The following is a 13,287-nucleotide window of genomic DNA, read 5'->3' as shown; positions in this document are numbered from 1 at the left end:
GTTAGCTTGGCTGCTGCTGTTTCTTTCACTTTTTTCCAAGTTCATTTGTTTCAGTTTTCTATATTCCTTGTCCAAAAGGACATGGTGCTATCTCTTTTTTTAAATTAGAAAATATTTTTCTATTAACTATATACCTGAAATTATTATTATTATTTATTATCACCAAGTTTATCAGTGGTGTGGTAGAATGAGTAATGGTCATTATTTTTCTGTTTTATGGGTTAGAACAGAGAGAAATTAAGAGGTGATTGGGAAGAAAAAAAGGAAGGGGACAGGTGTAGTGGGTTAAGAGCCCATGGTAGGAAGTTCATGGACCAGTTTAGGAATCTACATTGGTGCCACCCACTCCCAACCTACAGAAGGGTCACTTTACATGGGGATGAAGCAGGTCTGCATGTGTCTGTGTTTCTCTCCCCCTCTCTGTCTTCTCCTCTCAATTTCTCTTTGTCCTGTCCAAAAACAATGACAGAAATAACAATAATATTAACTACAACAAAGATAAACAACAAGGGCAACAAAAGGAAAAAATAGCCTCCAGGAACAGTGGATTTGTAGTACAGGCACTGAGCCCCAGCAATTATCTTGGGGGGGTAATTAAATAAAAAGAGAAAAAAGAGAGAGATGGACTTTTAAACGTACTTCACCACTCATTAAACATTCTTCTTGCTGGTGGGGAGCAGGGGCTCAAACCCAGGTTCCTGTGTATGGTAAGAGCAGTGTCAGCTGTGTGCATCACCAGCCATGCCCCATTCTAACATAGTTATCTAGTTGTCTGTTTTAGGTTGGTTCCATATTTTGACTTACCAACTATATAGCTATATAAGCATAGCTGTGTGTCTTGAGATTAGCATACAATTTAATATTAGAAATTAAAGTGCATATATATGTTTTTAACAGACTATTTACTTATTATTGGACAGGGCAGAGAGAAATCTAGAGGGGTGGGGGAGATGGAGAAGGCGAGAGACAGAGAGGCACCTGCAGCCCCGCTTCACTGCTCTTGAAGCTTTCCCCACCTCAGGCAGAGACCAGAGGCTTGCACCTGGGTCATTGTGCACTGTAACATATGCGCTCAACCAGGTGTGCCACTGCCTGCACCCTAAAAATATAAATATGTAATTTATATTTTTAATGAGAGAGAAAGAAAAAGAAAAAACAGAGCACTGCTCAGCTCCAGGTTATAGTGGAGCTAATAATTGAACCAGGGACTTCAGAGCCTCAGGCATGAAAGCCTGTGACATGCAGAACCATTATGCTGGCTCCCCAGCAGGGACAGTGAAAGATAAGGAAGTCAGATGAGTGACATGCCTGGAGACAATCTGAGTATTCAAGACTATGGGAAGTTCTTAAAAATTGAGAAAAGTGGGCAGTTTGTGTATCACCCAGTAGAGCACTTAAGTTGCCATGTTGGTAACTTTGGTTCCAACCCCAGTCTCCACCCGTGAGGCGGGGAGGGGGGAAAGTTTTATAAATAGTAGAACAGTTCTGCACCTCGGTTCTTCATCTTTGTCTCTACATACATTCAAAATGAATAAATAAAGTAAAGACAGCTGATTATGATGTTAGAGTCCTGTAGCTAATAAAAAATGACATAAATGATATATAAATTATATATGAATAAAATTAAATGAAGACAGCTGATAATGATGATAGAGTCCTATAGCTAATGAGCAGAAGCCATAGCATTAACGACAACAATGAAACATCAAGAAGAAAATGACACATTGGCCTCTAGAGGATTTCAAATATTATGAATAGGGTACAGAAAAAGTACAGGTAGTCAATAAATACATAAAAATATTACACTTGTTCATTTACTATCTAGGAGGTGCAAAAGAAACTCTAATGTTGATTGTATTTATAAGTAGCATAAAAATATGCGTCACTATTGAAAAATATTAAAAAAAAACTCCCATGCTCAGTGATTTGGGACTGAAATAATTGTTTCCATCTTTTTTTAAAGAAGATTTTTTAAGGTGCATTTAAAAAATTTTTATTTTCCCTTTTGTTGCCTTTGTTGTGTTTATTTTTGTAGTTATTATTGTTGTTGTCCTTGTTAGATAGGTTAGAGAGAAATGGACAGAGAAGGTGAAGACAGAGAGGGGGACAGAAAGACACCTGCAGACTTGCTTCACCGCCTGTGAAGTGATTCCCCTGCAGGTGGGGAGCTGGGGTCTAGAACCCAGATCATTACGCCACTCCTTGCATTTCAGCCACATGCCCTTAACCCACTGCTCTACTACCCGTCTCCCTGTTTCTATCTTTTTTATTGCCTTTCTGAGCTTTTTAACTTTTTATTTATTTATTCTTTTGTGCCCATGTTTAGTTGTAGTTGGTATTCTTGTTGATGTTGGATAGGACAGAGAGAAATGGAGAGAAGAGGGGAAGACAGAGATGAGGAGGGAAAGATAGACATCTGCAGACCTGCTTCACCACTTGTGAATAGACTCCACTGCACGTGGGGAGCTGGGATCCTTACACTCGTCCTTCTGCTTTGTGCCACCTGTGCTTTACCCACTGTGCTACCGTCCGACTCCCGACCTTAAACTTGTATAATTTTCAGGTGTGGTAGTAGTGTACACAGGTTTTCATTTTTTAACTATGATAAAAGCATATTCTGACATTTTAGAAATTTTGTACTTTTTATTTTGGAAAATGTGCACTTGATTGTTTAAAAATGTCACTTCTCTTTGAAAGACCATTCATTGAATGTTATATTTTCTGAAGTTCTTAGTAGACAGTGTAGCACTAAATCATCCTAAAAAGAGAAAGGGCAGTCAGGTTGAACAGTGACCTTCATTTCCCCAGGAGGCCAGTTTTGACCTGTGACCTTCTGACGTGCACATGTTGCACAGATACCAGTGTCAGCATAATGAGTGGCTATTCCATGACCATTTGTCCCCACACTTGGCATCTGTCTGGGAAGTGCTGGGCTAAGGAGTAAAAGGCTAGTAGCTGAGGTCCTATGGTAGTAGAGGTGTCACCTTGAATTTTGCAGTGAAATGTGCTGATGACAGTAATAGCCATCCAGAAATCGGAAATGCGCCATCTTTAGTCTCTGCTACTGTCTCCTCCTGGGCTGACAGCAGACTCAGCCATGTCCTTGCTCTGGCCCATGGAACATGGACAAGTGGGAAGGAGGTAGAGACCTCAGTGGCTGTCTGGCTGTGGGAACTCTTCTTCCAGCATTGAAGAAGCTCAGTGCCACCCTGTAGAGGCTTGGGGAACAGGCAACACACAGAAAGTAGATCCAGTTGAGCTGTTAGCTGCCTGCAGACACATGGGACCTCAGCTAATGTAGAGCTGCCCAGAGGAGGCCACCAAGGTTTCATGTGAGCCCTGAGCAAAGAGAGGGGTCATATAAGGCACAGAGTCAGGGATTGATATTTATTATAGCAATACAATCAACAAGAAGATACATTAAAAGATTCTATAACTACATACATACAGTGAAAGGAATAAGAGAGAGATTTCTGTGAAAAGACTCTCAAACTAGGATGTAAGAAGGCATCAGGGAAGATGACTCAAATGAAATGAGCTGGATGTGGAATGTTGACATTTTTCATATTGACCCCACTAGACAAAAAGTTTAAAAGAACTGCCTAGTCAGAGGGCTTCATGTCTTCCACCAGGAAGCTTACACATAGATTCCAGGACTGAGAACTAAGTCAAAATCCTGCAAAGGATTAGGAAAATAATTGTTGTCAGTTGGATATCATAAACTGACAGGGAAAAGAAGTGGTCAGTCCTTCAAAGGGGAAGGCTGGCTGTAGGCATTCCAACAGACACCCAGGTGGCCTCACTGATTGCAGACTTCCCAGGGGAGCCCCCAGCAAGGTGCTGAGAGGAGCCCTGAGCCCTTATCAGCTGAGCAGGGTGTAGACAGGGGGCTGTCTGGATCCTGCTCAGAGAGGCCTGAGATGGTCCATCAGTGAGCCTTTCTGTAGGGGTCACTCTCCTGGCTTGGAATTAGGAGGCTGTCTTCTTTTCATGCCTGAAATGAAACACAGAGAACTGTTTTAGTCAAATCAGAATCTCATATACTAGCTACCTCTTGATTCCTGAAGAAGTAAGCCAAAGAGTGAATTTCTCCAAGGAGATAAATACATGAAGGGTCTAAGTGGTGCCCACCTGGTGAGCACACATGCCACAGTGAGCAAGGACATGGGTTCTCGCCCCAGTTCCCACCTCCAAGGGGGAGGCTTCAGGAGCTGAAAAGCAGAGCTGTAGGTGTCTCTCCCCCTCTGTCTCTCCCTCCTGTCTTAATTTCTGTGTCTAGCAATTAGGTAAATTGAATCATTATGAAAAGAATTAAATATATTAAAGCCTAGTCAGCATATAGTAGAAACCTTTCCTCTCTATACAGCAAAAATCTGCAGCCTCCACCCAGACTGTGCTGCCACCAGGAGAATGAGTAAAGTCCTGCCATTGTTGGGATGGGATTCTCTTCTCCTGTTTTAATCAGACAGAACACCTTGTGTCTCACACAGACTATTTGCTCGAATTAATCTCACATGGCCTAGGTTCATCCAGACTCATGGTGTAGATGAGGTGTGTCCAGGAGCCTTGTCACCTTTTAACCACTGGCATCAGTCAGGAAGGAGGCACCTACATCTAGCAGGAAGGGGACCAGGATGGAGGGCCTCACTTCTCCGTGTCTTCCTTGTTAAGCTCTTTGTGGTTGCCAGTACAAAGCACGGACATGATGCAGGAGAACTGAGTGGATGATGGGGTGGCTCAGGGCATAGTTGTAGAGTGACAGCTTGTGGGTGGCCCTGTCCCCACAACCCATCAAGTATTCAATTATGAGCTCAGAGGCAGTGAGGTCCAGCAAAGGTGGCCATGAGGGGCCCCCGTGCAGATAATTGAACACGGAGCTCTGCCTGATGCTTTCCACATCATGGAGGGTGGAGACAGTGTCATCCCTCTGGTCCACAGCCACCAAGATGCTCTTGTGGTGGCCTCTGTCAACAGAGATGCCCAGGGTCCTGGTAGAGTCACCCCCAGTGCAGAGACCTGTGAACATAGTAGTGGGATTAGCAATGGACAAAGGAGGGGCCCTAGGGAGCTGAGTCAGTGAGAGGATGAAGGACATAGAGAACCAAGGGGCGGAGGGTCTACTTCCTAACTGAAACCTTTGTAGAGGGACGGATGAAGAAAGCAAATCGAGTCTTTAGTGTAGGAGATGATTCCGCATATCAGCAGGAAAATCTTTGAGGATTTGAGAAAGGAGACCTGGACTCCCTACTTTTTATTGATTTGAAGGTGTGTTAACTGGCCTTGTCTTTTTTTTTTTTTTTTTTTTTTTTTGGAGAAATAAGATGTTTCTAGAAACTTGGAAGTAGAATTTATGCTAGGTCACTATTCTGATGTATATTCTGGTCCCATTTCCCCAGTGAGGCTGGTTTTCAGTGTCATGAGCTTGTTTTCAGGAGGGGAGAAATTTCCAGAGAGGTGGCACTTGCAGCAAAGTGTTCAATTTCCCTCTCCTTTGCTGGTCCTGACCTGGGATCTGGGCTTGAGGAGGAACTAACCTGGGGTGTCTTCAAATAGCTGCTCCAACAGGAAGGACTCCTGGCAGCTGGAATCCAAGCCAGAGACTTCCTGTTCCTTTGACTGGTCCTCAGTTACAGGCAGTGGAGCCATTCCATTGTCATGGTGGTATTCACCATCTGTATGGAGAGAAATCCAAGCATATGTTTAGGCTGAGGTGGTTGGGATGAGCCCATCATGACCACAGGATTTAGCTAGAGTATGGCAAGGAAGCAGTGTCTTCCGGGGAGACGTGCATGGCTTTCTCTGGGGCTACTGGGTCCTTGCCAATCCTGCCCCCCACTCCCTCCTTGAGATTGATTTTCAGTGTCATGAGCTTGTTTCATGAAGGAGATATGACATGGCAGGAGGCATATGCAGGAACCCAGCAGGTCCCCTCTCCCCTGCTGGTCTCCACATTGGAGGCTGCAGGAGTCATGTGCTTCTAATGGAAGCCCCTCCGTGGCTGGCATTTGGCCCACTTCGTGTTCATTCAGATGTTTGCCACCTACATGGAGAGAAACTGAATCTAGGTCCAGGATGACCATGAAGAGACTCACCTCACTGTAGAAGATGACAGAAGGGCCTTCTTTGGACCATCTGTGCAAAGAAGGCTGTGTTTCTGTGTCCATGAATCTGACAAGAGACCCTGCCCTAGCATGTGCCCAAGAGAAGAGTTGACAAAGTAAAGAGGAAGATTCTCTTATACATTCCTATGCCTAGAATGCAATGAATTCCTCATGAGGAAGACCTCTATAGAGCAGCCCTGTCTGCCACAGAGAAGTAAAGAAGCAAGGGCTGTCATTAGAGCCTGTTACAGAGCAGTGAGTTGGTCAGTGTCTGCTGAATGCATGGAGGCCTATTGCCTGCACTTTTCCCTGTCAGAAGGTATTGAAGCTAAGCTGGAAACCATTTTCCCTGAGCCTTTGCAGTTAATGTCTCACTCCAGTCAGCCTCTTTGTAGATTGCCCTGACACTCACCTGCAGGTGGCTCTGTGGTTTCTTCCATCCTGGAACTCACAGACCCCTGATCAGGTTCCTCAAACTCCTGGGAGAGAAAGAAGTCAGGGTCACAATAAGCCTATGGAGTGAGCAGTAGAACAACATATTTCCCAGCAGCTCTGTTTCCCTAGAGAGAGATAGAGCCCTGTGTCCAGTAACAAAGCTACTTGACCCCTGGGAGTGACTGTGGTTTTGAGTCAACACTGTAGATTTTAGTGAATCCTTGGATTTTCAGTGCATGTTTAGAAGTGTGTTGACAAGGATATGTGGATTTCTTGCTGCTTGCTTTCTAGACTCGGTATATACACACAGGTAACTCCCAGCTGATTAAATACTTTTTAATTTAAAATGTCAACTATCTAATCAAATGCTTTGAACTGCCCCCTCCACGTGAGAAGCATTGGCTGGTGTATGAAGAAGCAGGAAAATGGCATCAATGCTGCAGAGTGAAGGCCAACCCTGATATGATGCAGTTTTCAAATTATGCAAAAGAAGAAATAAAAAAAAGAGGGTTAGGCAGTTGTGCTGCTAGTTCGGCACACACCTTACCAAGTTCAGAAGCCAGGATTGGGTGCCACTGCCCTGCCAGAAAGCCTTATTGACATACTAAGCTGTTAATGAAGATGAGAAATTAAGGAGGAATTGGTTTGTGATAGATCATTAAAAATGATCCCATCCTAATGCAATAAAGAATTGTAAAAAGAGCACACAGTATCCAAGGGACATGCAGACAGAATCCATAGGTGTAGTATATCTGTAAGTGGGATCTCATGAGAATAACATAGTGGGACCTCTTAGCATAATGTTTTTGCAAAGAGACTGTCATGCCTGAGGCTCCAAAGTCCCTGGTTCAATCCCCCAGACCACTATAAGCCATAAGTCAAAGCTGATCAGTGCTCTGGAAAAAAGAAAGAAAGAGAGAAAGGAAGAAAGAACCCTCCTCAGGGCCAGGCAAGGCAGTATACCTAATTAAGCACACACATTACCATGGACAAGGACCCACATTCAACACTTAGGCCCCACCTGTAAGGGGAATACTTCATGAGTAGTTAAGCAGTGCTCTAGGTGATTCTGTGTCTTTCCTTTTCTATCTCCCCATCCCACTCAATTTCTTTCTGTATTTATCAATAGTAAAACAAACAAAAGAACTCCAAGGGAAGAAGATGGTGTCCATACCTGAAAATGGGGAAAGATTTAAGATGGGAAAGAAAAAATATCCAAGGTCACATGACTGAAAGATTCTAACTTAATGAAAGAAGTACATTTACAAATTGGAGATGATGAGCATGGAACTCTACCCCTATAGTTGTATAAGCTTATTAACCATTATTCAGTCACTACTGAAATTGTGGGTAAGAGAATGTCTTAGTTCCCCATAGTAAATATCTTAGCTATTGTACTGCAATTCCAGAAAACAAATGATACTCAATGTACTTTCTTTTGCCACTGGGCTTGGTGGCTGCATCATGACTCCACAGCTCCTGGCTGTCATTGTCTTCTTTTTTCATATTATTTGATAAAGGGGAAGCAGAAGGGGGAGAAAGGGGCATAGACTTAGAGAGACACCTGCAGTACTGCCTCACCACTCATGAACCTCCCCCTGCCACAAGTAGGACTCAGAGACTTGAACCCAGGTCATCTTGCATGGTAACATGTGCACTCTACCAGATACACCACTGCCTGGTCCCTCCTAGCTTTCTTTTGATCCAGTAGCATAAAGAAAACTGAGCTTGTTATTTTCTCTTTAATTAGTAGAGTCACCCATTCCAGGGGGAAATAATCCACAGGGAGCAATGCAAACCACTCTGTATATGCAAGAGAATGTTGCATACAGTTTTGACTCCCTTTTTTGTGTCTATAGAGATGTCTGTAAGTAGGAAAACACATCTTTCTGGATGATAAGTGTTGGATTCTTCCGTCATCTCTAGAGCACTTTCTATGTAAAGCAGGAACATGGGATGTGAGTTCTAGTGTTAGAAACACTCACACAGTTGCCTTCTGCCTCCTCTAGGATGGTGTCCAGGTAGTCGAGAACGGCAGTGCAAATTTTTCTAATGGATTCCACAGTGACCCAAAAGAGAGAAGGAAAAATGATCTGTTAAACTATTTTCAAATGAACTTGTGTTTGGCTAATCATTTCAGCATTTTTCAATGCTTTTTCAACATAGCAACTTTTTGAAGATATATGCAAGATCTAATGAGAGAAACAGTATGCAAATGTATTTCCAGAGAATGAGACAGATCCAAGAAAACATGTCTATGGTGTCAGGTCTCTGAGACCAGGGCTGCAGATCCCATCCTCCTGGCAGCTTTCCTGCCTGGAGTCCAGGCCAGAACCTCCCTGGGCTGTAGGGCTGGCAGGTATATTTCCTTTGAGTACCAGCCCATGAAGAAATCTGCCCTTAAGTCAGGGCCATTTAATACATGGTGCAGGGTGATGTTAGCTCCCATCACAGCGTGGAGAGAAGGGGGACAAGAGCGATGGGCATTGACTGCTAGGACTCTGCATTCTGAGAACTTGAAGATTTGAAATACATGAAATAAGGACATACTCATAAAGCTTGTTGTACCATTGCTCCATCTTCTCAACTGACCTGAAATCAAAGAGAAGGGGAGAAAAAAAGTTAAAATGCACAAAATTCAAACAAACATATTATAATGCCGGCCAATATAAACAGCATCATTGATTGTTATCGGTGGGACTGTGTGATCCAGGATGCCTGTCCTGGTCACTGGGTGCTGAGGGGTCCTGCTCTTTAACAGTTTGCTGGGATGACGAGGAAATCTTCTAAATGGAGGAGAAATTGGGTTTGGGATCAGTTGGTGGTGCAGATGGTTAACTGCACATGCTACCATGCACAAGGACCTGGTTTCAATCCCCGGGTCCCTACTTGCAGAGATCTTAGCAGCTACATGTGTTTGCCTGAATCAGAGCCATTGGAGGACAATGGAGAGCACAGAGCTGTCCTTGTGGGGGTCAGAGAACATGTGGCTAATAGACCCCCAGATGGAGCTGTGCTCCCCCTAAGAGTCATGAGGAGACAGGCAGGGCCTGGCTGCAGTCTTACTGAAAAGAGACCACGAAGCTGCGCTCAGCCCAGCCCAGGACCAGTGATGTGTGGGCTCTCGCGGCTTTCTTCATGCTGGTTCCACCCTCATGTCCATCAGGGGCACCAAGTACTTGATTCTGAAGTGACTCTTGTACCTGGAGAGGGAATAGAGCACAGCACTGTAAGCTTCTATCCCAGCGATCTGTGAGCATCTGGGTTTCTCCTAAGGAGATGGTGGGTGTATTTCTTGCTTTTAGTCATTTTTATTGGGGGATTAATGCTGTATAGTCAACAGTAACTACAATAGTTTGTACATATATAATATTTCTCAGTTTTCCCTGAGAGTTCCCCATAATAATACAACCCCCACTAGGTCCTCTGCCATCCTTTTCCAGGACCTGTATTCCCCCCCCACTCCTCCACCCCAGAGTTTTTTACTTTGGTGCATTACACCAACTTCAGGTTGAGCAGGTACATACTTTGTGTTGGAGATGAGCAAAACCTTGGAATATAAGATCAGTTGCCTTTTCTGCCACCTCCGACCCTTCTGGAATTTGCCAGAGCCGAAGAACTGGATATGGCCATGAGGCAACACTAGGTTCTTCTCTTCTGGACTACCCTCCTCCACAGAAGAGCTGCAACACAGCAGACCCACAAGGCAGTTTGTCACTGGCAGGTAGAACACAGGGGCTCCTGCTGATGTCAGCACTCACAGAGCATTACAGAGGAGTCTAGTTCCCCAGAAGGGCTCAGCAACCCAATTCAGGAGTCTTGAGCTAGACAGAGCTCCTGTGAGAGTTGAGGTCACTCAGGGCTTGGTGGTAATGGAGGGAAGCTTAAAGGACAGGGCACAGGGCCTGTCATTTCAGTGTCAGGGGACAAGGAAGTAGCAGAGTCTCAGGACCTGGTAAAAAGGAGACACTGAGAGGGAGTGAGGGGGAGTGAGGGTATAGGGGCCCTGGTGCTTGGTGCTGGGAGAGGACCTGAGTGGGGGTGAGAGTGTTGTGCAGACACCCCATGTCAGCAAATCACACTGTAGTGAATTAACACTGACCCCAAAATATAAGGATAAAAAAATGTAAGGGGACACTAAGAGGTCAAAGGAGAGAGGATGAGAAATGTTTCAAAGAACCAATTCAGGGACACAGGGCCAAGGCCTGAAGGCAGCACAGTGTCTAGAGTGTTGTGGAGCATAATCAACCCCAAGTATCATTTGCAGTTTTTGCCTCAGTGACTCTGCCTCTCTCCCTACCCATTCCTCTCCCCCTTTTCATTTCTCTCTGCTTCTTTTTTCTTATTTTTTGTTCTCTCTCTATTCCTTTCTAATAAAAATAATTTTAAACAGATCTATGTGTGACCTATAGGGGTCAGATTGCATAGATCCAAGAGTGTGAAGAAGTCATTCCATTGTGGTCTCAGGTTAACATACACACTTAGATAACAGGATTCTGGAAAACTGACTCTAATCTTCTTTAAGTCAGTCATCACTTTGGGGTTGAGGGGGGCAGGAATCCATGATCAGCCGAGAATAAACCAAACATTCAAATGTTTCTCAACTCAAGGAAGTACTAAGCTATTCCTTGGCTGTGCCCATAGTAAGCCCACAGGACTCAGATGCTAACAGTTCAAGCCTGCTCTCTGGCATCAGCAGAAGGGAATCTCATGAGCACAATTAACTGTTGATAACTATGGCTGAAGCTGAGTATTCTGTCTGTGGGCATCACACAGAGCACGTCCTGGGACCACCCTCCTCCTCCTCTGCTGGTCACACAGGCCATGTGAACAGACTATACCTTAAGCAGGGCAGCCAGCCCAGACACCCTGAAAGCCTCGAAGACTTTCTGATAGACACAGACATCCTCTACTCTTCACTCCTTGATGTGAAAGAGAAAGCTGGGCACAGCACTGTGCGCACTGTTCAGCTCAGTCTCCGAGACTGAAGATTCCGCTGTAGCCAAGGAACCTGGGCTGTGATGTCAGTGGTCAAAGGTCAGTGTCATAACTGAGAGTTGACAGAGTTACCCTCTGAAGCCAGTTGCACCTACAGCTTTGAGTCTTTTAATCTTTTTCTTTAGAGATGACTATAGACTTCCAGGCTGTTATTGGAAATAATAGAGATTGCACAAGCCTTGCCCCTATTTCATGCAGTGGTCATCGTCATCTAATTATATAATTCTAAACAGTAAATATCACTGTAGGATATCCACATGGATGCTGTCACAGACACACTATTTCCAGGAGCATAAGTGTGTGTGTGTGTGTGTGTGTGTGTGTGTGTGTGTGTCTGTGTGTACATACACAAAGGCAATGTTATCCTCATAAAACCATTTTTGAAAGAATGAATCCATTGGCAAATGAGTTGTGGACATTCTTTGATGACCTGTGTGCTGAGAGGAGGTGGAGAGCCAGGAGGCCACCTGGCCCACTTTCTAGTTGAGAGCATTATAGAAGGAGAAAAGGAAGAAAGCCCAACCAGTCTTAAGTCCAGGAGGAGAATGATGTACCTCACCATGGAAATATTTCCTTTACATACAGTCCTACATCAAGGATGCCTCTATGAGCAAAGACAGAAAGCAGAGAGGGCACTGAGTCTTGTCACATACTGTCTGTCAGACTTCTGCCTTTTAATGGACAGTATTTGTTTTAAGAGTCACCAGGGGCCTGGCAGTGGTGCACCTGGTAGCGCACACAAGGAGCCAGGGGCAGGACCTTGTTTTAAGTCCCTGGACCCTATTCCTGGGTGGGGAAGGGAGTGGAGAACACCTCCCAAGTGCTGGAGCAGTGCTGCTGATGTCTGCCTTTATCCTTCTCTCCCCATGTCTATATCTCTCTGGCGTGGCAAATTAGAAAAGGAAAAAGTGACTGCGGAGAGCAATGGAATCATAGTGCAAGCGTGAGCCCCAGCAATAACACTGGTGGTTAAAAAATAAAAAAGTCAGAATAATAAAATTATTTAACTAGACATCCTAGTCTGGTCATACTACATAGCAAGCTAATACAGTTTCTCAATATATAATTATTGATGGGAGAGTATTAGAATGGTATGGAGAAAATGGCTACTAAGAAATTAAAAAAAAAAAAGAAACTGGTCAAAAACATCCCTGTCGGGAGTCGGGCGGTGGCGCAGTGGGTTAAGCGCAGGTGGCGCAAAGCGCAGGGACCGGCGTAAGGATCCCGGTTCGAGCCCCTGGCTCCCCACCTGCAGGGGAGTCGCTTCACAGGCGGTGAAGCAGGTCTGCAGGTGTCTATCTTTCTCTCCCCTTCTCCGTCTTTCCCTCCTCTCTCCATTTCTCTCTGTCCTATCCAACAACAAATTGCGTCAACAGGGGCAATAATAATAGCTACAACAAGGGCAACAAAAGGGGGAAAAAATAAATGGCCTCCAGGAGCGGTGGATTCATGCTGCAGGCACCGAGCCCAGCAATAACCCTGGAGGAGGGAAAAAAATCCCTGTCTTCTTTCAAAATAACCTGGTTCTGAAGCAGGTATTCATGGTTAGGCACTGTGGGATGAAACAGAGAGTTTCTTTCAAATGGGAATTTGAATCCTACCTCATCCCAGTCTCAGAATAGAGTCCATGCCTAATACATACACTTACTGCATCACTTCCTGGATTGCCTGAGACAATAGAGAAATCTAAAAACATCCCCGATCCATCCAGCAACATATCCAGCATCATTGTACACAGTTTGAGTCTTCTTTT

This window comes from Erinaceus europaeus (assembly GCF_950295315.1).
Source record: "Erinaceus europaeus chromosome 6 unlocalized genomic scaffold, mEriEur2.1 SUPER_6_unloc_7, whole genome shotgun sequence".
NCBI lineage: Eukaryota > Metazoa > Chordata > Mammalia > Eulipotyphla > Erinaceidae > Erinaceus > Erinaceus europaeus.
This window is presented reverse-complemented; position numbering follows the sequence as displayed.